The sequence below is a fragment of the Perna viridis genome, chromosome 1, assembly GCF_037379345.1.
Source record: "Perna viridis isolate PV_CMFRI_1.1 ecotype Kerala chromosome 1, ASM3737934v1, whole genome shotgun sequence".
NCBI lineage: Eukaryota > Metazoa > Mollusca > Bivalvia > Mytilida > Mytilidae > Perna > Perna viridis.
The window spans coordinates 14,031,302-14,057,289 of record NC_142445.1 but is presented as its reverse complement, the minus strand read 5'-3'; the positions used below and the strand labels follow the sequence as shown (position 1 = coordinate 14,057,289).

General features: G+C 32.4%; 1 protein-coding gene across 1 annotated transcript in view; it reads right to left on the bottom strand.

The window, feature by feature from the left end:
• The window catches only part of LOC148627365 (plexin-A4-like), a 119,614-nt gene extending 109,926 nt beyond the window's left edge, over positions 1-9,688 (bottom strand). Inside the window, exon 1 of the mRNA XM_088571795.1 lies at positions 9,601-9,688. The gene's annotated coding sequence lies outside the window, so the exon portion shown is untranslated. The remainder of the gene's footprint in view (positions 1-9,600) is intronic.
• Positions 9,689-25,988: the final 16,300 nt, after the last annotated feature.

Genomic DNA, 25,988 nt, shown 5'->3' with positions numbered 1-25,988 from the left:
TAATTTACAGAGACACAAAATCTGCATATTGTAAAGTGTACTACTCCACATAGACAGGAAAAGTTGTAGGACCACCACCAACGATCTCTCTTATTCTACTAATTTGTTGAAAAAATATAAGCAAACAGATAGATCATAAAGTAGATACTAAAAGATAAAGGCTAATAAACAAGGGCACATTAAACCTGACTATATATTTTGAAAATGTCTAAGATTTCCCTAATTCCAAGAGGCCAGTCAAAGGACTTATTTATACAAGATCTTCAGACAACCTATATAGCAAAAACAAGCTACACATTGGTCACGATATTAAGAACTAGGTAGCTGATCCATGGAGGGGGTATTAGTTTCTTGCTCCCACTTTTTCGCCCCTTTTTATTCCAAAATATTGTATTTAATCTGATACAAGAATAATTATTTAAGATAATTTTTGTATATTCAGTTTCAGTTTTTTCAGGTGCATACATATAAACTTTTATCTGATTGTGATAAAAAAATTATGAGAAGAGATCACTTTTATCAACTTCTGAAAACTTAAGAAATGTGTATGTATTAAAAACAAAGAAGTTAGTTTACTCAGTGGGATTAATCTAGCAGAACCATGACTCAGATAATGGTAATGGCTTTCCAAACATATGTAGCTAATTGAAACAAATAATTATATTATTTAAGCCATATCATATTTTTAATGGCTATGAAATTTGAATAGCTCCACTTCATATCATATTTGAGATAATTGTTGACGCCCTTAACTGTACAAGTCATTAATCACTGAATGTTTCCCCTGAATGTGAATAACTTAATGTGTCAGTTTCAAAGTAGAATAAGGAATTTTTTTCTGCACAATTGAATAGCATCTCTCAAGGGTTAACAGAAAAATAACTTCTTCATGCAAAATGTCTCTGTGTATTGTAGCTTGCTATGAAAACTAGTACAAGTGTGTATCAGTTTTTGTTTTTAAACATACTGTATATACTTACTTTAAATTTGAATTCATTGGCTGACTTTGACCTATTTTATCAGAAAGTTAATATTTCTGCCAGATATACAGACTGCAGAGTATAGATTTGAGATGAAATATTAAAATAAGGCATGCTCATTCTGAAATAAATATTTTAATGAAAAGTGTATGAGTGAAGAAAATTAATAGGAAAAGTGCACCTTTTTCTCACTATAATTTTAAAAATATAAAACTACAAACTGAGCACATGTCAAATGAATATTGTAATAACTGACCTTTGGCACCATACCAATAATCATTTATCAATTTAATGGTCATCAATACATCACAAATCAATCACCAATAAGTTACTAACTTCAGAGAAAGACAGCCAAAATTACCTATATCACCATCAAATTATTAACAAAAATGTGAATAAAAAACTATACCAAGTCATTTGTATTTTTGGCAAATAAAAGTAAAAGCATCTATTACCATACCAGAAACACACTTGAAATACTGTGAAAGTACTTATATGCGTGGGTATCTATTTCCTTAGTTTAGGAAAAAAGCTGCTGAATTCATGGTTTTGAAGATCCTGTCATACAATTAAAAGTAAATAATCCTTTATGTTGGGAATCAAATTTCATGGTTTACCTAACCCACGAAATCAACGAAATCAGTACCCCACGAACAATAGTACTTCCACAGTACTAATAGTTGGTCATTAAAATATAGATCAAGATATTGGAAAGATGCATTGATTGGTTCTGCTAGCATAAGATGCATTGATTGGTTCTGTTAACATAAGATGCATTGATTGGTTCTGGTAACATAAGATGCATTGACTGGTTTATGGAATGTTGTTGAAGACAATATAAAGGTTGTTTCCTATCTAAATCAGGTCTACAAGTCACCCATCACTGTTAATCAGTTACCATCTTTATTCAAGTATATATTGAGTTTCACTAAAAATACTTTCACCAACAATAAATTATACTCAAACAAGCAAAAATTTACTGTAAAACCTATAATCTATGATCAAAGTGATATCACTCAGACAATAATTGATAAAAGAAAGTTATCTAAACAATAAATAATCACATTAAACTGTCAGAATTCTTACCAGAATACTCCAATCTTTCCTCTGCCAAACAAATGTCATTGATAGGTCGACATACATGAAAATCAGTGAATAAGTATTGGACTGGATAATAGCAACCATATGAATTTATGATGAAATTTAGTATTTGAAAAATTGAATTAAGACTATACAATGCTAAATCATATTACAGTAACTATGCTTTCTCTTGAAATGAAGTACTCTACACATAAGTACATTTCATTGGGAACACTCATTCCATTCCAACTGTCCATAACACAACAAATACCACCAATAGAAAAAAAAACCAGACCACTCTCCTAACCTATTTTTAAGGCATTAATTGGACATTTGCTTGGATAATTGTTTTTACATTAACCAATAAAACAAGAATCAACACTGCATAATGTGCAGCTGCACTTTGTCAAACTAAAACAGCACCTAAAAGCATGTTGAACATGAGCCATCTTGCACCCTAGCAGTTTAATGTTGGGATAATTAGAAATAAACATGCAAAGCTTCAATTTCATGATGTAAATGAGACAAACTGGATCCAGCATTAAACGCTCATTTAATGAAAATCAAATCAAAATACCACACAAAATAGCCATATTAATTTTCTGCTATTTTACAATAATGGCCTTGTAATTACCATTACACAGTTGTACTCAGACATAACTTTATTCCAGTTCGAATATCAAACAGTTACAGCTTATAGCTTTTAAATGTTTTGATTTGTGAGGTAAAGTCCAGTTGAAATAAACAGAACACCAAAAAATAGAACTTTACCTCTGAAGACAGGCTTTTCACCTTGTACTTATAAATATGAGTTACATCAAAGATAACAGCGTCTGGTGAATGAAAGAGCAAAATTTCAAGACACCCTAGGATGAGATTATAAGATTTCAGATTTCAGATTTTATTCATAAAAAGTTGTACCCTTAAAATCAATCCTAAACTTAGGACAACATTGTCTTTCATAACAATTCACTGATTCATATACAATCAAAATTGAACTCTGAACTAATAACCTCCAAAAGCTAAATGCCATACATGGTCTAAAGAAGTGCTAATACAATTTTCTATGACAGACAAGCACTAAAACAGATTTCCCAGTCAGACAGGAAAATCTAATCAAGTAGAAAAACACTAATTTCTGTAATTACTCCAAAGGTTCCTAATTTAGAACATTCATTCATAGTTTGAAAACACTTTGCTACTCTTCCAATACCAATTTAGGTGATAGGGGTAATGATTCTATTTTCTAATCATCAGTATCATACTGCACAAAGAAACCTAGTGAAACAGTTTCATCTGACCAATCTCATTATGAAATCCAACCAGACAGAAAATTGAAATCATATTATGCATTTCGTTGGCTGAAGCGAAAATATATCAATCAGTTTCAGATTATCAGTTTGTATCAATTTTCTCTCTGAAATAGCCCTATGAATGCCCCAACAGTTTGTAATAAAACTGAATCCCCAGAGTTGAGACAGATAATTTGACCCATTTCCCATCAATCAAGTAGCTGCTTCCAATTAATTATAGCCCCTGCAATGGTTCTACTTTTTCTAGTTTATGTTTTGTATAAATTTCACCTGCAGTGACAAATGACCAATGTCAACCCACCTATCCATTACAAGGTCTGGTTTGTCAAATCTACAGAGATAAAGACAAATCAATAACCATTGAATGATTATTTTCAGATAATCTCTGGTTTAATGGTTAATGATTATAATTAACCTGCTTAAGTTATTAATTACATATGTATCGCAAATATGATCATACTAAGATGAACTACCCAACAAGTATTTAATAAGATTGCTGTCCTCTGCCAATCAGATCTCAGTATATTTCAGCCTTATTAAGACTTTTTCAAATGTAGGTACTGTTTTCATTTTTACAGTGCTAAATGACTGGTGTTGGTGATTTCTAGACAATGTTAGTGGCACTGAAGTCTTCCAAGTGTGATCATATAAATCAAGGGCAGTAACTCTTTCAGTAGGTTAGTACAACAGAAAGTGTCTTTGTTTCTTACTGGTAAATGTAAGACACGGTCCTGATCAAAGTAAATTCCACTACCTAAATTTCTTGTTTGTCACTTTCCATGACTTTTAATATTTCCTGATACCTATACGAAATTATGTCGATTAAGGATGTGCAAGCCATAACAGGAAAAAGAAACTAGAAATACAAACCGGAGTCTTTCGTGTTCGACAGTCATAACAAACTGTCTTAATTGAAAAAGCTTGTTTTCCTCTTAGTAAAATTTTATCACACTGACACAGACATGCAATAGTTAAGACTGTACATCAATAGAAATCTACCCAAACAAAGGGAAAGTAACTCTGTTTTTCTCTGAAAATCAATATTTGTTCATTATCTTATGATTAATGCTTCCAGTAGCAATACTAAAAGAACAAAAAGCATGATAAATGACCAGTCTGGTCCACAAACATTGATAAAAAGTTATCTACATTCATAAATATTCAAAACTCTTCCTCTTTTTGAAGCCATTCATTGACCCAGTCCAGTTCTTCCTCCTGTGTGAATACAGAATTAATATACCACTGTATCAATACTGATTTTGATGTTGGTGAGTAAATGACCAATATTCATAACGAGCTGTCAGGTATGAAACTAAAAGATTAAAAGAGGCAGATTTTGATTGGCAGATGATGATTTATTTTTGTCAGTAGGTAATTTTGTGATAAGAATTCACTGACCTGGACTTATTTAAGAATAAGCTTATAAGCCATATGACAGGTTTATTTCATGTGATTCAAAGAGTTTGGTGCCATATAAACTAACCAGAACAACAAAAAATATAATTCTTACACCACAACAACTTAAAGTCCTTAAAAGCATTAACTGAAATGACATGAAAAGCAAACTGTGTTTTCTATCTAATCCAGACATCTCCTGTATTATATAATTCAGATTGAATATTGAATTCTAAATTCTTATTGGATACATTTGTTGGGAATTTTTAATACATTTTATTCAAGGTCTAGTTTTTTAGATTTTAATTAAGTGAATACCAATCATGTCCTACCAACTGCAAATCTTCAACCAAATCCAGGTCAGTTAATAGAACTACACACGAAAATGTACATAATTTGTGTACTTTCCACCTAAGAATTTAACACAAAGGACATCCAGATAATAACACGAGGGACAACTAGATAATAACACAAAGGACAACCAGATAATAACACCAGGGACAACCAGATAATAACACAAGGAACAACTAGATAATAACACAAGGGACAACTAGATAATTACACAAAGGACAACCAGATAATAACACCAGGGACAATCAGATAATAACACAAGGAACAACTAGATAATAACACAAGGGACAACTAGATAATAACACAAGGAACAACTAGATAATAACACAAGGGACAACTAGATAATAACACAAAGGACAACTAGATAATAACACAAAGGACAACCAGATAATAACACCAGGGACAACCAGATAATAACACAAGGGACAACTAGATAATAACACAAGGGACAACTAGATAATAACACAAAGGACAACTAGATAATAACACAAGGAACAACTAGATAATAACACAAGGGACAACTAGATAATAACACAAAGGACAACTAGATAATAACACAAGGGACGACTAGATAATAACACTAGGGACATCCAGATAATAACACAAGGGACAACTAGATAATAACACAACGGACATCCAGATAATAACACCAGGGACATCCAGATAATAACACAAGGGACAACTAGATAATAACATCAGGGACAACTAGATAACAACACAAGGGACAACCAGATAATAACACAAGGGACAACCAGATACCTGATAATAACACAAAGGACAACCAGATAATAACACCTGGGACAATCAGATAATAACACAAGGAACAACTAGATAATAACACAAGGGACAACCAGATAATAACACAAGGAACAACTAGATAATAACACAAGGGACAACTAGATAATAACACAAAGGACAACTAGATAATAACACAAAGGACAACCAGATAATTACACCAGGGACAACCAGATAATAACACAAGGGACAACTAGATAATAACACAAGGGACTAGATAATAACACTAGGGACAACTAGATAATAACACAAAGGACAACTAGATAATAACACCAGGGACAACTAGATAATAACACTAGGGACAACTAGATAACAACACAAGGGACAACCAGATAATAACACAAGGGACAACTAGATAATAACACAAGGGACGACTAGATAATAACACCAGGGACATCCATATAATAACACAAGGGACAACTAGATAATAACACCAGGGACATCCAGATAATAACACCAGGGACATCCAGATAATAACACAAGGGACAACTAGATAATAACACCAGGGACAAGTAGATAATAACACAAGGGACCACCAGATAATAACACAAAGGACAACCAGATAATAACACAAGGGACAACTAGATAATAACACAAAGGACAACCAGATAATAACACAAGGGACAACTAGATAATAACACAAGGGACGACTAGATAATAACACCAGGGACATCCAGATAATAACACCAGGGACATCCAGATAATAACACCAGGGACATCCAGATAATAACACAAGGGACAACTAGATAATAACACCAGGGACAACTACATAATAACACCAGGGACAACTAGATAATAACACCAGGGACAACTAGATAATAACACAAGGACAACCAGATAATAACACAAGGGACATCCAGATAATAACACAAGGGACAACCAGACATACAGACTTAGAAGCTGTATGCCTCACAACTGATGAAAGAAATGAGCTTAGAAAAGTCCTACTGAATACACTCAAAGTATAAATACAATTCCTGGTTAAACCATTCTCTGGAAATTTTCTTGACATACACATCAATTTAATTTGCCTTTTAAATGTGATATCAAATCAAAACAATCGACAGATAGAAGCATCAGAAAGCAATTGAAGAATACTTCTACACAGTTATCCTTTGATCCTCCCGGCAAATTAAAGTCATGTGCAGTAACTACAACAAATCGGTGACAGGTGTATTTGTTATATATCATTGACTGTGAAATATATAACTAGCAGCTGATGAGAACTTTAAATGTCAATTTCTTTGACTGTTTTTCTCATTTTCTTTGGAGTAATTTTTGACAGCAACTGCACGTAATTAACCTTCTGTCAACTTGAACACATTCATACTACAACAATGCACTTTTTAACATCACAGATACCTGAGAGTTATAAGTTTATGGGTAGTTTTTATTTAAGCCTGTCATAGTTAACAGGTATCCACTTTTGTATGAGACACAGAAAACCTCAGGCACTCTTGGGTTACAATTCAAACTACCTAACAGGGTTTGGCAAACTAAAGTACATTTAATAATGCATAAAAATGTCTGAGATTTCTTATTGCCGTGGCCTCATTTTCCAAAGGTAAACTAAAGCATGTAAACAACAAGACATTAACCTCACCACAGAGTATGCTTTCAAATGTAATTTTTGCATCAACTAGGTTTTCTTTTAATTGACTAAAGGCTTTATATGTTAGTTATTAAGATTGATGAAAATACAGTAAATGAATGTAATGGTGCATATCATGTGTGCTCTGTTGGACATTTCTTTATTAATGTAGAAACACCCTTCAGAAAGTAGAACAAAACTGAACTTCCCCCCCCACCCCCCAATCAGGACTGTTAACAGACTTTAAAATAATCTTTAACATGAACAAGTTACTTTTGCAAGAAGAAAATTACCACTTACATGGAAATTTAAGTAGGTCTTTAAAATCGTGCCAAAAAGAAGAGGAATTTACCCTAAAGATGATAAAAGAATCAGGCACATAATATTTACTATGGGCGAGATCTTATCTATTATGTGAACAGGTCTGAACTCATATTTGCATGTATCTGCTATAAAACATTGTTAATTTTCTAAACTTAGGCCAAAGTTGTTCAACAGTCCCCAGTATGGCTCAATAGTCCTAGTCTGGCTCAATAGTTACAAGTCTGGTTCATTAGTCCCCAGTAAGTCCTACGTTTCAGTCTGCTCAACAGATCCCAGTCAGGCTCAGTAAGTCAGTCAGGCACAATAGTTCCCAGTGTGGGATAATACTCTCAGTGAGTATGGCCCAATAATCCAAGTCTGGCCCAACAGTTTCCAGTCAGGCTCAAAATTTCTCAGTCTGGTCTAATAGTCCTTAGTCAGGCTCAATAGTCCCCAGTCAGGCATTATAGTCCTTAGTCAGGCTCAATAGTCCCCAGTCAGGCATTATAGTCCTTAGTCAGGCTCAATAGTCCCCAGTCAGGCATTATAGTCCCTAGTCTGGCTCAATAGTCCCCAGTCAGGCTAAATAGTCCCCAGTCTGGCTCAATAGTCCCCAGTCAGCCTTGATTGTCCCAAGTCGGGCTCAATAGTTCCCAGTCAGGCATAATAGTCCCCAGTCTCCCATGGTTTTTCACTGTATTTAGGTAAATGCTGACATACTTCTCAGACCACCTTATATCCTTTCTTCTTTCGTATCTAATTCCTTCTTTCAATCATTTACCTAATACACTTTTTATAGGTAATTTGTTCTCTCTGAAGAATTGTGTTCAAGTGCATCATGTTCTACAATTCTAGAGAAGTATCAAGTTGTTTACAATAAAGGCTGTAAAAATAAACATCTGAGAGATCAGCAAGATTTCCTTCAAGTGCAAAGAACATAAAGTTTGTTTCATAAGGCCCTAGATATTTTTTACAGCATAGGGAAGATGGTTAAAGAAATGGAATGCTGCCAGACAAGTTGATGAACTTTGAGCTGCAATTAACAACTAAACATGTCAACTTTGCTTAAGGTACATAGTTGGTTTAAACAAAATATTTTTTACTCAATGAAGAAAAACAATGCTTTATTAATTATTTTTTGTCAAAAAACTAGTGGCTTCTATTGGTTGGTTGCAATTTTTTTTGTGTTCATTTATATATGGCATTGCATATATTAGAACCAGTACCTATAAATAAATGTAACAATTTTTAAATACTCCCCCCCCCCCTAAAAATTCTCTCATTTAATTTGTTTAAAATGTATAGACTTTACCTCACAGGAAATGTTTGGCCTAATATAAAATATTTATACTCAGAGTACAATATTTTCATCAACATTTCACTCTTCCACATAGAATGATTACTGTGCCTAAACAAGAATATCAAATAAATTTTAAACATTTCAAATTTCATGACACCTAGTTTGACCTGTCATTTATACATGACAGAAAATCTTTATTTCTTCAAATACATTAAATAAAGTTAAAAGGATCAATTGTTAATATTGTATACTAGTACATTGTATATCAAAACAGCTGCATCATTTACTCAAATAATATCAAAATTGAATCCTTATGAAAAAACAACAGAACCCTGGTGTACTTAGTCCTAACTAAAGGAAATGACATTAAAAAATACCATTATAATTGTAGCCTTTTAGTATTACTACAGAAGTCATTTGATAATAGGATGCTTTTGTCTCCCACTTCTCAGCTCAGAAGTATAACAAATGTAGTCAATAAAAATATCCTACCTTCTGTAACTTTTCAGTAACAAGAGGTGAAGCTCCGAGTTTTCCACAGAATCATACACAGCACAGCTGTTAACAACCACTGCATGCACTCAAACAGCCAATGCAAGAGAAAAATATCCAATCAGCCAAATAAACTATCAGAGAGTTGCTAACATAGAGAGGGAGCTTGTTGGATAGCAATAAACAGGAGGGTTTAGTTCTGGTTATGAATAATTCACCTCTGTAGGACGCTAGTATGCAGTAGTATTCCAATGATATACAAAAATCCATTTGGCTACAGTCATTTTAGACAATTATTGCTCATTATTGTATTCTGGCTGTACAACCTCATTATAGTCTCTATACATTAACTGCTAACAGTATATAATTGAAATTTTACCACAGGAATAAAACCAAACACTGGAAATTAAATCTTTCACATACAGTGACAATTTTTCTCAGTATGAAAACTAGGTCAATTATAATAATTAATATACCATTATTGAGTAATTATTCCCTAGATATGGTTTTCATTGTGTTGATACTCAATAAGGATTATACAACAAAAAAAAACATTTTAACAAATAACATAAACCACCAAGTTACAAAATTACCACAACACAGATAATTGTCTCCTTTTGTACAGAACCATAGAGCAATAAAAATAGGAAATAATTTTTACACAAACTTTTAGAGCTATATTGATTTTTCACTGTTTAGCATCATATTCATGACAAATTCATGTACAGAATAATACAGTTTGCATGTTATTTCAAAAGTTATTAAAATTACCAGCTTGGTGCAGTTACTATAATGGGTTATTAAATATTGATAAAGTTACTATTATATTTAATGTAAAAAACTTAGTGCAACCTTGAAAGTTGTACATGAAGGTTTCAAGAAGTTAAAAATGGATATGGTTTTTTTTTTTATTTTGAACTTGATTATAACAAAGCCTTTTGAGCAATGCAGTATTGTATTTTTTTTTAACAGTGGTAGATTGAGAAATATTACAGGAAGGACTTATTTTTCTTCTTCAATGCATTTTTTTTTGTTGTATTGTGAAAAGCATTCTTTCATTTCACAATAAGAAAACATGATCACTCCATAGATAAACATGCTGATCTTGAAATATGCATTATTTTCAAGTCTTCACTGATAAAAAAATAATCACAAGTTTTAGAATGTTAAGTCTAACACAAGACTAAACCTATGGTAGTTTTTAGTCTTCAGATGAACCCTAACCATTAGACCACCCAAAGGTCTCAAAACTCAGTTTTAAATACTGTTATTAGAAAGATATTTATTAATTAACAGTTAGTACAAGTACTTACAGGAATAGGCAAAGATTATATGCCTGATATACATATACCGGTAGTCAAAATTTAATGAACAGCATTCGCTTCATAGCTTTTTGTCCCCTTAACTACCATGCTCTGCAATGAAAAGACTTCTATTTTTGTTTTTGCATTGTGCAATAGTAATATTGTCAGAACAGAGGAATTTTGTTGAAGATGCTACAGCCACTGCCTAATTTTTAGAAGTGGAACTCGAATCACAAGCCTGTGCATCCGCATTGAATTTATCTGTCAATGTTTGCATGTCATGTTCTGTAAAAAAGGGTTGTTATTGATGTGGTATGTCAGGAGTTACCTTCCCATGGGTAATAAAGATGTCACACCATTGTGATATGAATTACCACATATGCATGTTTACATTTTAAACAGTTACAAAGCGACAGGCTGACAATAAATATTTTTACATAAGCTAAGTGATTTTTATCTGAGTAGCCAATTAAGATTTATTACTAAGTATGCTGGTTTATTTTGACCACACATATATAAATGGGAACTAGAAAGCTTAAAATATTCATGTACATTACTTAGATTGGACCTGTAAGACTCTTAAGTTGGATAATTTCCCACAACGGTTGACAACTGCTGCAACTGGTTCATGCTTTCAGTTTTAAATGGTGTCTGGGTTGCACATTTACTTCTGTTAAGTAGTTGTTCCTAATATTTTGGTTATTTCATGTTTTTTGTTGTGTTTGTCTATTGCCCTTATCTAGCTGTCATCCCTGGGTTTTGTTCTTCCTGTTAACTGTTTGAGAGTTAAACTTACAATATAGATACAAGCAAATTAACATGTTCTGAACGAGAGATTCATGAACATAGTCCAGAAAGCATTCTAAATGGAAATATCACTTACCAATGATATTACTAGTGGTGGACCCATATACTGTTAGAAAATTTTTTATATTCTTCCCATTTAAAATGATGTGATTAGATATTATAATAACTTCTGACATCTTCTAGAAGCTCAAGGGTGGAATCCTACTAATGTCTGAAGTATCACATTCTCTTAAAATCATCCTGAAAAAAAAAAGGAATAGAATTCTACATACAGGGCCATAGGAAAGTTTTCAGAGTGATATCTATTAACTGACATTTATAAAGGGTGGTCGTTATGCATCCCATGTATTCTGTATGTCATGTATGTGTGTGTATGTGTGTGCGAGTACCATTCCTGACATATGGAATTTCCTTGATTAACAAATATGTTCTGAAACCATTTTTAGGGGGATTTATAGTCAAAGAGATGTAAATCTGGGAAAGATATTATTGTTTTGAAAGTGTAATATCACCATGGAAACAATGGTATAAACACAAATCTGTACAAAGTAAAACACAACAGAAAAAGTCAGACATGAAAACTACAGACACCCTTGGGTATTATTCTGTGTTCTCTAAAAGGGACAAGCCTCATTAGATAATCTTATATTTTACACATGGGTGTCTGGTGATATCTTACTCTTCTTGCAAGTTCTCATATCTGTGGAAGATAGATTTATAATACAGAAAAATAGTTGTTACAAATCATTACTTGGATTAAATGTTCAATATCATTGCACATGTATCCATCATACTTAGTCATAAAGCATAACTTAAAATCTCTAGACATTACTTAACATTCTCATATATAAATCAAAGCAGGAGTACTACACAAAGGCTTATTCTGAGTACTGATGTGCCAGGCTTCGAAACTCCATTTTGAAAGACTTTAAGTTCTGCAAGTGGTATTCTACTGGTAGAGCTATCTGGCAATGATCTCTTTAATAATAAATATGTTATCATTTTTTCATTTCTTAATGTTATTCTGAGAATGTTTTATAGATCTCTGATAGATCATTCCACCTTACTTGTGAAATTGTGCTTACACAGTATTCCTATTATTTTAAATTGGGTACTGGTTACAAAGACAACTTGATATGTTATTTAACTATAGTATTGGTAATACTTGTGCTTTCTATAGGCATTGTTATCAAGGAATGCATTACTATTAATTTGCTTATTTTTAACAAGCAATATTTCTGAATACTCTTAAAAGTCCACAATTAAAAGTTTAAGTCTAAAAAACTTTGGTTGAATGGTTTCATCCCATGATTATGATCCATTCAAGTTCAACTGCACCAATCAGATTGCTAATTAACAGCTATTATTTTAAGACAAAGCATCACCCATCAGTCAATGATTTACATTAACAGTTTATTTGGTATCAAGCTTGAATTTTTAAACCCTCCCACCCAACCCTTGTTTACTATGAGGTGTTTAATCCCTCTCATCCATCCCTTGTGTACTATGAGGTGTTTAAACCCTCCCACCCAACCCTTCTTTACTATGGGGTGTTTAATCCCTCCCACCTATCCCTTGTTTACTATGAGGTGTTTAAACATTCCCACCCATCCCTTGTTTACTATGAGCTGTTCAAACCCTCCCACCCAACCCCTGTTTACTATGGGGTGTTAAAACCCTCCCACCCATGCCTTGTATATGGGTTGTTTAAACTATCCAATCAATTGCTCATTTACTATGGGGTGTTTAAACCCCATTCATCCCTTGTTTCATATAAGGACTGTTTAAACCCTACCATCTATACCTTCTTTACTGTGGAGTGTTTAAACACTCCTATTTATCCCTAGTTTTATATAAAGAGTGTTAAAACCCTCCAAACCATCCCTTTTTCTATGGGGCGCTTAAACCCTCCAAGCCATCCCTTGTTTACCATTGGGTGTTTAAAAACTCCCACTCATCCCTTTTTTTTTCTATGGGATGTTTAAACCCTCCCAGTCATCCCTTGTTTACAATGGAGTGTTTATACCCTCCCACTCATCCCTTTTTTTCTATGGGGTCTTTACACCCTCCCATCTATCCCATGCTTAATAAGGGGTGTTTAAACCCTTTTAGCCACCCCTAGTTTACTATGAAGTGTTTAAACCGTCCAACCCATCCCTTGTTTACCATGGGGTGTTTATACCCTCCCACCCATCCTTTTTTCTATGGGGTGTTTAAAACCTCCCATCTATCCCTTGTTAAATAAGGGATGTTTAAAACCTCCCAGCCATTCCATGTTTACTATGGGGTGTTTATACCTTCCCACCCATTCTTTTTTTCTATGGGGTGGTTAAACCCTCCCATCTATCCCTTGTTAAATAGGGTGTTTAAACCCTCCTAGCCACCCCTTGTGTACCATGGGGTGTTTATACCCTCCCATCTATACCTTGTTTAATAAGGGGTGTTTAAACCCTCCTAGCCACCCCTTGTTTACCAAGGGGTGTTTAAACCCTCCCAGCCATCCCTTGTTTACTATAGGGTGTTTTAACCCTCCTAGCCATCACCAGTTTACTATATAGGTTGTTTAAACCCTCCCAGCCATCCCTTGTTTACTTTAGGGTGTTTAAACCCTCCTAGCCATACAATGTTTACTATGGGTGTTTAACCCATCCCAGCCACCCATTGTTTACTATGGGGTGATTAAGCATATAGATTATTTGACTGTTTTGTATACATCCCATTGTTTGTTTTCTTAAATGTCATGTGTGGTTTTCAATCTGAATTTTTATTATTGATAAATGTACATGTATGTTTTAATCATTAAGTAGATTATAGATTTGTTGGGTTTGATGGGGGGGTTTACACCACCCACCCAAACCTTGTTTACTATGGGATGTTTAAACCCTCCCACCCATGCCTTGTATATGGGGATTTTAAATCCTCTCACCCACCTCTTGTTTCCTATGAGGAAGTAGTAGTTTATATAGTTAAAAGTGCAGAGAATCTAAACTGGAAGGATTTATGGCTAGTGAATACAGATTTTGATTACTCTATTCTTCAGACAACTTCAACTGAATCTACTTTTATTTTCACTTGTAAATTTCCTAATATTGAAAAGTTGCATAAACTTTTCTTCCTAATTCAAAATATATACTTAACATCAATATCTTATCTCAATTAATACCAGGAGACATTTCTATTATGTAACATTGAGCTTGTAAAAACAGCTTGTTTAGTGGTAATTTTTCACAACAACTAGAATAGATTAATATGCTATGTTTTTAAAACTATCAAAAGTGCCGCATTACATAATTGTAGAATTCCCAAATGGTCCCAAGATAATATGAGTCTCTGTTTCCAAGTGACAATGGGATTTCGGAAAAACAATATTCGTTTGCCATAGTAAATCACAATCTCTTAATAGAAGGCTTTTGAAAACTTGACAGAAGTTAAATGTAGTGAGGAAAATTTACGTCAATATTCCATTTTTGTCATATCATGAGGAGAAGCACTTAAAGCATGTTTAAAGTGATAAATGCTTTGTTTCTCCATTTGTAAATTTCATAAACGATAAATCAGCTGTTTGCAGAGTTGAAGATTCCCAATATTTTCAATCAAGTCATTCAGTACTGAAAGACAATTAGTCATGAAAGGCAAAAGCAATCTGCAAAGTTAGAAAAAGTCACCAATGGATTGCAGCTGAATAAGATGTCAACTCATTAATCTAAACTGCTTAATTCCATAGTTGAACAATGAAAAGAAAACTATCTACAGAGTCTTCAAGTCAAACACAAAGCCATTTAACAAAAATACGAAAAAATCTGTGAACCAATGTCCACTAGTGATACCCCTTCAACCCATCTTCAGTAACTAAAACTGAGTTGTCAAATTAAAAGCTGTTGTACCCCAAAATAACACCCTATGACATGGCACACCTCAATAAAACCTGTGTCTACATATTAAGTGGCCGTTTTAAGTAGTTGCACAGAAAACTTGTACAAAAAGTGACAGACAGTCAGAGCCCAGCTACTAAAAGGCTATATCTGCTGAGAAAAACTGTTCACTGGATATGTCTAGTATAGTCTATACATAAGTCATTGAGCAAATATGGGCCCAGATCAACAGCTAGACAGACTTTGAGACAGGATGAACAGATGGACAGACAAGGGTATGACAGCATACCCCCTCCTTTGGAGAAGGGGTATCATTATCATAGAAAGCAGTTTTAAACAGTACAGGATTAGAGAAGTTTTTGGAAAACATACCATAGGTTTAAATCAACAAATTATTTATTAATTGTACGGAACCTTTATAAAATTTCCAAAATTTTTCAGGATACTAGAACAATAACAGTTTCCAGAAGTATCTAAGACCAAAATCTTTCATTATACAAATTTACACATAATTTAATAAGTAAAATAAACTTTTTTGCTGTGGTATACCACAATTTTTTTTTAGTAAACAATAACTACAAGAATTAGTTATACTTCTTAGCTAACTACATCTTGTTTATTTCAGTGCACAAATATCTCTACCCATGCATTTTTTAGTCTGTTGGTGGACCTAAACTGGGCTTTAAGCCTTTTAAATTGCTGTGGATAATAAATGCTGAGAGAAATGTCTGTTTTTACACTAACACTTTTATAAATGAGTTGAATATCTTCCCAAAATACATCAAAATAACTTGTTTTGTCTACAGTCCAAAATTGAATAAATGTTGAGTCATTTTCCAGCTTTAACGTCTCTCAGTTGCCAACAAAAACTGTTTTCAAATAGCAATTTCATGCTGATACTGCTATCCAACCATGCAGCCTAAAATCATGAGTTTCTATCTGACCCCATCCCCCAAATGACGACATTATTGACAAGTATTAAATTCAGCAAGAGACCAAATAATATATAATATAATTAAAATTGCCATTTCAAACCCCAAAGCAAATATTTGGTCAAAAGCATTTTGCACATTATTTGTTTGTCAGAACATTTTCCGCTACAACTTCATTAAGTCATTTCCCTGGAGATACCAGTTTCTATTGACCAGTAAAAAATCACAGAGTGTGTACTATTTTGGAATTGTATTTAGGACAGTAAATTTCAAATTGATGAATAACATAGTTCTCATGAGGGTACATGGTGACCACTGAAAATGGGTTTCTTTAAAGACTCTAAATGCATGTATGGATTGCCAATAATTTTGCTAAAGCTATTTGACCAATGATTACATTGACAAGACAAAATCTCTTTGATTCTTCAGCCAATTCATTTGGTATCATTGTAATTTCTTTGACATTAAATCTCCCATGGCAGTTTATAAAGTTTTGTGGGTACCACTTTTTAAGATGGTTTAGGAAAATTTCAAATGAACAATATTTCTACAAAGGGAAAAAAGACTTAAATTGTTAAATTCATTGGACTACTGATTAACAGGTGTAAAATGTGGCGATTTTCAATCCAAAAGGTATACAAATAATTTTGGTATTTCTTATTTTAGATGATATAGAAGTAAGTGGTGTGAATTAATCAAAGTGCTATTAGACAGACCACTAACATATGTCAAAATTATTAGCACCAGGTGGAAATAACTAGCTATGTGGTATTGTATGATTTTGCGTTGTGTTTACCACTCGTGATTGGATAAAGCTGTTCGTCCAAATAACCGAAGCTGCAATATGAAAATTAAGAAAAATTCATCCCCCATTGATGAAAATATTTGAATGAAATAGGCAAATGACCATAAAAGGAAAATCTATCCACCAATGATAAAAATAGTTGTAGAATGATGCTGAGACTGATATAGCTCTATCAATGAAACAATGCACGTTTTAAAAAAATTGACCTGAATAGTCCAATCACCCCACCGGCCATTGTGTATTTTGGATGTGGACGCCAAGACAAAAATAGATTTTATCTAGTAACCACTGACTGATTTTTGAAATAACTTCAAAGAAATATTGGTCAATACAAAGATTAATTTACTTCCCCATCATATAGGACATCAAAATCATACAAAAATGTCATAAGCTCTGGTAACTATCTCTGATTACTTAGACAGTCAGTAGATCTGTTTCAGCTAATGCCTCACCCACCAACAAATCTGCTGACTTCCTAAATAATCATAGTTGGTCACATGGGAGCTTACAACTTATATTTAAGGAAGCACTTTGTAGGCATTTAATGTGGGTCTAAAATATTACATATTTAGAGGTAATTATATGACAATGATAGGAAACTTCTTCATTTTTTTTTTTAAATTTAAATTAATTATCCCTATATGAAGACTAATTCTCTGTTCAAAATCATTTGTAAAAATCAAGAACAACTCCTGGTTTCCTATAGAAAAAGGTTCATGAAATATATACTGACATTTTAATCACCTAATCATCATAACTATTGGTACAGCTATACCTTGTAATGTTCAGTACATGCCAGAAACAGAATGGCACAAGATGTAAAATCAGTTTTGATCAATTTAACTGTCAATATCCATAAATGTTAAAATCTTCATTGAAGAAACCATGAGAATTGAAAATGGCAGTCTAGTGAATTCACTTGGACAGGGCTTTAAGAAATCAAGCAAATTGAATTAATTTAATTTTCTATCTTGAACTCCAAGGAAAAGGCGATGAAATCATGATATTATAAAGAATACATATCAAACATTAAATTGGATCCATCTTTTTGATGTCTTTCTAAAGATTACATAATGGTGTGGAACTGCTTCTTTTATTGCGGAAATTATGATTCTTATCAAATTTCTAATGTGTTACAGTAATTTCAGGAAATATTTTATGGAATCTGTATCTTTCAACAAAAACTACTCTTTAAAAGACTTCATTTATTGTTTACTCAAAGAGCCATTAGCACTCTGAAAAAATAATAGCCATAAAATTCTGTGATTGTTTCCCTTCAAAACGCAGTGGGGTAATCAAAATGTTGCGTAATTTAATCAGGCAAAATTTTAAATCCAACTGCTATTTAGGCTATCATAAAAAAATCCTAGATTCTCATCCAACATTTTTCAAATTAAGGGTGGGTGGGCAAATTTTATTTTTCAAATTGTTTATCAATTTAAAGGAAAAACGCTGTAAATTTGAAAAAAAAAACTGACCTTAATTGGGAAAAAATCCAAATAAAATTTTTCAAAGAGGTTAAAAAAATGGGGCGGGAGGGGATGAGAATCAAGGATATTTTTTATTTAGGCCTTAATTTGCAATTTTCAAATGCCTTGTTTCTTTGTACTGGCACAATTCATACATTTTTTTTTTCAAATGATGAACATATTTCTAAGGATTGAACTTAACATACATGTATCTGAAACTTAGCAGAATTATATTTATATTCATTACCCATAAAATTATCAAGGAAAGAGCTCCACACCCTTTTTCATGTGTCTTAAAAAAATAAGCAAATTATTTCCATTACCATTTATGGAATGAAAGCCATGATGACTAGGTTTCCATTAAAGTTTAATTTTAAAACAATGTATCTATCTGTCATTTGATTTGAAAGACCAAGGCACCATAGTACACGATGGTGTTTTCTATCCATGACAAGCCTTGGGATCATACCAAACATGTGGTCAGGATAGTCTAACTGTCTACTAACACTGGTATTAAAACAGAAAGAGAAACTCCATCAAGACCTTCAATCAACAAAATACTGTCTTTTCTGTAAGATACAAACAGAAATAAATGAGACTGTATGTTTGAACAGAATACTTAGCCACAAAGTCTGTGATCCTTAAAACTTGTAAATGGATTTTAGTGGAAGCATTTTGATGGACTCCCACATTTGTCTTCCATAAAGAGTGTGTCTCCTGCTTTGGAGGCTAAAAACTCCCACTTAAAAAGATTTCTCATGCATTATAAACTAGTAGATATGCCAATGAATTTTTTTTTAATTTTTTCAATCCTCCATCAAAAGACCAATCGAAGATGGAACAGTGTACATACCCTGAAATGTGCATCCTTTCATGAAAAATTACTTCAATAAATTATTTTTACAGTGTATACTTCATTTTATGTTGTACTGTTTTTAATACTGTAAATGTACTAATTTTCACTATTTCCACTATGGACAGAAAACCGCAAAAAATAGTACCTGTGAAATTCATTTTTAACACTATATTATGCCAAACCATTTTATACACCACAAAGATTGATACCAGCAAATATGTTCACTTGACAAAATCCATGAAAAATAGCAACTGGGAAAATTAATTTACAGTATCTAACACTTTTAGTACAAAAAAATTCATCACACAAAATCTCAAAACATAAAATAATTAAAATGTTAGTGATCTCCGCCATTCTCTAAGATTTATGTTTGTGGAAATAGTTAGTTTTGTGTTGTGTTCTAAAATTTTACTGTCCCTGAGACATTAATTATTTTCCCTCAACTAAGGATATTTACTGCTCTGTTTAAGAATAATAGGGTTTTCAACAGGATGTGGATGCTTTCAAGACCTTTCATGTAAGAACAATACATGAATATGAAAAAAAAATGATGGATCAGTTTTTGAGATGTAACCATTTGAAATTTTGGCAGGAAAACGATTTCTCTCGATTTTCCATATGTTTTGTGTTAGTAGTTTATCTATCAAAAACCATGAAAAAATAACATGGATTTCACAAAAAAAACTCTTCTCAAATAACACTTTAAGGTGTATTTAATGAAATTATGGAAAGAAAAGCGGGTTCACTGGCAGGGTTGGGGCAATTGAAATCAGTAATTGCAAAGTATTTGTAATTGAAGAGATTTTCAATTTCATGTATTTGAAAGTATTTGAATACTTTTTGAAAAAAAAAAAAGATTTCATTTTAACACTTTTCCAATACATTTCAAACATATTGCAATTTAATGATAAGCTAATAGGACAAGATTGATCAAACAATACAAATAAATACATAATAAAAAAATAAAATAATTATATTTTGAACAATATTACAATAAACCAGTATTGATAAGTTATATATTTTCAATTATGTTTTATGAAATTTTTGACAAACATCAAAATAAATAGATCGTACCTTTGATCATTTGTTACATGTTAAACAGGTTGTTCCTTTCTTATTTAGTATCTTAATCCAGATGAGACTATCAATTTTCAAAATGTTGGCTAGGCGAGAATGAACCCAATTTTCAAAATGTTGGCTAAGTGAGAATGAACCCTTAATCCACCTTGTACAGTCATTAACCTGGTCCCCCAACTGCCCTGGGGTCATATTTAGACACCTAAATAACAACATTATTTGAAATTAGAAAAGGTGTGAAAGTGATTAAAAAAGTGTCAAACAAAAAATAATAAAGTAGTGTGTTTAAAAATGAAATGACTCTTTCCCTATCTTTTTAAATGGCTGTGATCAGTTTTAAGGAAAAATTCAGTTTGATTTTGTGAATGATGTCTGCTACTGTCCAGGGATTTTTTTTGTTTATTTGTCATACATTGTAGTCTTTCAAAGCATAAAGTATCTAAAAAGTAATTAATTACATTTTCAAAAGTATTTGAAAAGAATCACATACATTTAAAAAAAAAAAAAACACAAAGTAATTGCTATGTAATGTATTTGACCAAAATTCCAAAGTAATTGGAAGTACATGTATTTGATTACTTTTAAAAGTATTTGAACCCATCCTGGTCACAGATAAGTGAAAAAAATCTGATAAGAATGGCTGTACATGAGCAGCAAACATTCTTAAATTGAGTATAAAAAAACTGTCAAATCTATCATTTCACTTGCCTTGGTAACAGAAAATGGGAATTCAAGAATACTGGTTTAGTACCCAAAACAGAAAAGATGTAAAGCAAATTTCAAACCACATGCAGCTTGTCGAACAGAAATGGAAAACAACACATAACCTATAGTGCTGAAGTCCTATAACAATTAGGAAAGAGTAAGGGAACCAAGATTCTAGCTGAAATCAAAAGAATGCAATCCAGGGACAAAGACCAGACAGGAAAAACAGGAAAACATTCTGTCTATAGTATCAAGTGAGAAAAAAATTATCAACGTTTTTATGCTCAATATGGTAACTTTACAAAGTCAAGTTTAATCAAACAAGAAATTGTGGCCCAATTGAACTGAAAGTTAATGTAAAAAGTACAAGGACTCATCAAAGGTACAAAATTGAAAAGAACTCAATCTGCAAAACAGTGGTTGAGAAGGAATAATGAAAGTTGATAATGTAAGAATGAGCCCAGGGATTGCAGTATACAGTTGTTAAATGTGTATTACCAATATATGTATAACTGTAAGTACATCAGCAGAGATAGAGCTGATCTAACCATTCTCCTTCAAGATATTGTTTTATTCTAAAAATTCATGCTATCTTTATGACTTGGCAATGGCAGATGTATGTCATGATTAGTACAGGATATTTGTGACATTTTGGCAACACTTTACTTCTGCCCCCTTTCCTTTTTGTTGTATATTCTAGACAACTCATAAAGCATTTTTCATGATTCAAGAAACATCCATTGCCACTGATTTGGGTGATCTTTTCACATGCACTCAGCACAGTGAAAGCATTTTGCAACCAAAGTGCAGTTTAAAACATCTGTCAATTCTCTCCTACAATTACAAGATTTCATGTAAATAAAATAAAGATGTTTTTGATAGAATTATTCCTGTTTTCTGTTTTCATAAAACATGGAATCAGACAAGATTGGTTCTTATCAAAACATACAGTACATGCATTATAAAGCTTGTAAAAACAATATTTCCTGAGATAGAAGTAATTACATGAATGGCATAGATGTTTAGAAATGCCAACTGACACAGATGTGAAAAGGTTCACTTCTGCAGTATCATGTGAACCACAGGCTTGCTTTTCTAGAAATACAACCTCAAATGTGACCAGCAGGAAATGTCTAAGATCCCTGAACATGTCAACACAGTGAATTAATTTCAGAAATACATGTACATTTACATAATACGCCAAAATAAATAAAATCATTGTGTCATCAAGAGCAGCTGGATACAACTGCAAATGTCAAATGATATCCAACTAATAAAGGAGGGAATTACTTGTACACGAGCATTATAAGCAACACATTCATACCATTAAGTAGTATTTGGCATAGTACTGCTTTCTTATTCAATTTAATTTTTATCAACAATGTATTAAGCTGCTAACAGTGACTTTAGAATGTGGAGACATTTCTCAAGGAAAATGAATTGTTAACTTGTCATTTAGTTGTAAAAGTAATTCATGATTTGGATTTCAAACTTTAAATTTTTTTTTTTTTCAGACACAGTTGGTTTTGAGTTCGCTTTGACACCACGTGACATCCATGATGCTTAACCATGGCAACCACAAATTTCATTGGACAAATGTAATAGCAACCATGAAATTTAAGGCACCAATGGGGTCAATGGTGTCCAAAATATTTTCAATTACTTTTATATTTTGAATAATATTTTATGTATTTAATGATCTTTTATATGTTGAATAATTTAAAATAGTTTACTTGTTGAACCAATGAAATAGAAATACGAAACATAACACAGTGATCACACAGTTAACCAAATAAAATCATTATCCGTTTTGGGTATTAACAAGGCATTAATTTGGGTCAGTTATCTTTTTTAAAGATAATACTTGTTTACTTTTGCTATATTTTAGTAAAAGGACACATAACTACAGTATCTATTTTTTAGCAGCAAAAAAGCAGATTATCAGACAAATATCTTTTTAATAGAATCTTATAGTAAAAATAAAACTAAATTGAATCATGACTTTAATGTAGATAATACATAATATTTCTGGTAGATAAATTTTCTTGATTTTTCTAAAGGATTACATTAAATGAACATACTTAAGAATTTTAATGTATGAAACATAGGTCAACAAACTTGATTTTGAGATAATTAAGCCATTATAAAGGTAATTTTTATATGGATCTTGTTCTGAATTTTACTATTTTGCAAACTAATAAAAAAACTGGTAGATAGAATTTCTGCTAAATTTGTATAAAGAACACCTAACTGACATTCTTTCATAATTCAAAAAGAAAATTGGGGGTCACCAATTTTTTTTTTTTTTTTTTTGTAACATTAAAAAAAACCCTAAAGTTACATTTCTGTAGAACATTTTCCCACAAATTATCCCCCTTAAAAAGGCCTTTAAACAAATAGTGTTTAAAATTTTACCATACAATTTTTTATGTCAAAAATTTTCTAAAAACAATTTAAACAAACTGTTTTTACATCATTTTCATTTTTCATAGATCTTAGAAAATCAATATCATTCACTTTAAAACCTCATGGTAAAAATTTTCTCTGCAACATATTGTTAACTGGCCATAAATCCCAATACCCCTAACTTAATCACTGCTTTGGAGGAGATAAATTTTAGGACTAAAACAGAGACCTATCATTATCCCCGTCAAGATTGCTACTTCACACCCAGAGAAAAGTAATATTTATAGGGCAATGCAGCCCACTCTGTGATCATACAGACAAAGTTTGTGTACAAAATCTTCTTTTATAGCAAATTTATTCCCTTAATCAGACATGCATTAAAGACACAAATTCTTGGTTTTTATTGAGATTTAATTCCTTTATTTAGTCTAGCAGCATTTAAGATATTGAACCATTTGATACTTTTTTGGTGGAAAATCATGAAATATTCAATGGAATCCTTAGAGAATATTTTTTTCTCATCTCATAAAGATTCAATTAGAAAAGACCCATGAGCTTTAAGAAACCATTGTGTTCAGAATTTAGAGACATTTTATTCACCGCCAGACAAGACAGAAATTTTAACTTTGTTTAGGTTGTCAATGGGAATCTAATGCCCACAAAGCTCAGATAATTACTGAGTAGAAAGAAGGGGTACAGACAGACAGACAGACAGACTGAAATTTGATTGAAAAATTAGCTGTGACATTATAATATGAATTAAAGATCATGTCTTTATGATCAGAAAGTCATAAGATGATATGTTAAATACACTAAAGATGTATGTAAATATTGAACAAACCTCAAATATTTTTGGTAACTTTACTTCATACTTCATTATAAACATCTTTTTTTCTTAAACAGGGTATTTTTTTATATCAGAAAGTATCTGGAATTCCGTAAATGAGCATTTAAAAATATGATTTGTATAACTAACCCTAACTTAAAAGGGGTTAGCCATAATGCCATGCTGCCATGCCAGAGAGGTTAGGTTAGTGAGATAAAAGGGGTTAGCCATCATGTCATGCTACCATGCCAGAGAGGTTAGGTTAATGAGATAAAAGGGGTTAACCATTATGCCATGCTGCCATGCCAGAGGGGTTAGGTTAGTGAGATAAAAGGGGTTAACCATTATGTCATGCTGCCATGCCAGAGGGGTTAGGTTAGTGGGATAAAAGGGGTTAACCATATGTCATGCTGCCATGATAGAGAGTTTAGGTTAGTGAGATAAAAGAGGTTAACCATCATGCCATGCTACCATGCCAGAGCGGTTAGGTCAATGAGATAAAAGGGGTTAACTATTATGCCATGCTACCATGCCAGGGGGATTAGCATAGTGAGATAAAAAAAAGGCAAAGAAACCTACTATCCCTCACAATACTCTAGGCATGCTCATTTTCACACTAGAAAAAAATCAGTCCTCACTTACCCATTTAAAATGTAGTCCCCCTTAACTAATATCTGTGAAAATCTAATCCATTCAATATTTTAAGGCTACTAACCATTCACCAAAGTTTAAAGGAAACTATTAAAAAAATGGGACGCTATCTATGTGACAAGAAGTTGGGATGCACAGACAGACAGACAGACAGACAAGTAAAAAACATTTAGCCCCTGCAACTTTGTTATGTGGGGTATGAATACTAGTAATACCTTATTAGAAATTTTATACTAAACTGCCGAATGTCTGAAACAGTATACATATATCATTAAATTGTTGAATCTCCCTGTATTCTTCTACAAATCTTTTACTGCCTAAAAACAAATGAGGGGTTATGCCACCATTTTGTCAATTTATCCACAGATTTGACATTAATACGAAACATAGATCCTTTAATGGATCAAAACATCCAAAATTTCATCTGAATCTGACGTCAATTAAAAATGATACATTTCTATTGATCCAATTTGTGCAAATATCCTTCCACAAAATTGCACAAGCAGCTGAACTCTAAATTTGAAATGTTTCTTTTAAAGTCTCTTTGAAATGGATTCTTCTTAGTCAATTAACTTTATGTGGGATGAAATTAATACTCCAATAAACATTAAAATTATTCATCTAAAAGAAGAAGGGCCTTTATGGAACTATTCCAGAAATCTTAGAAATGTTTTTATA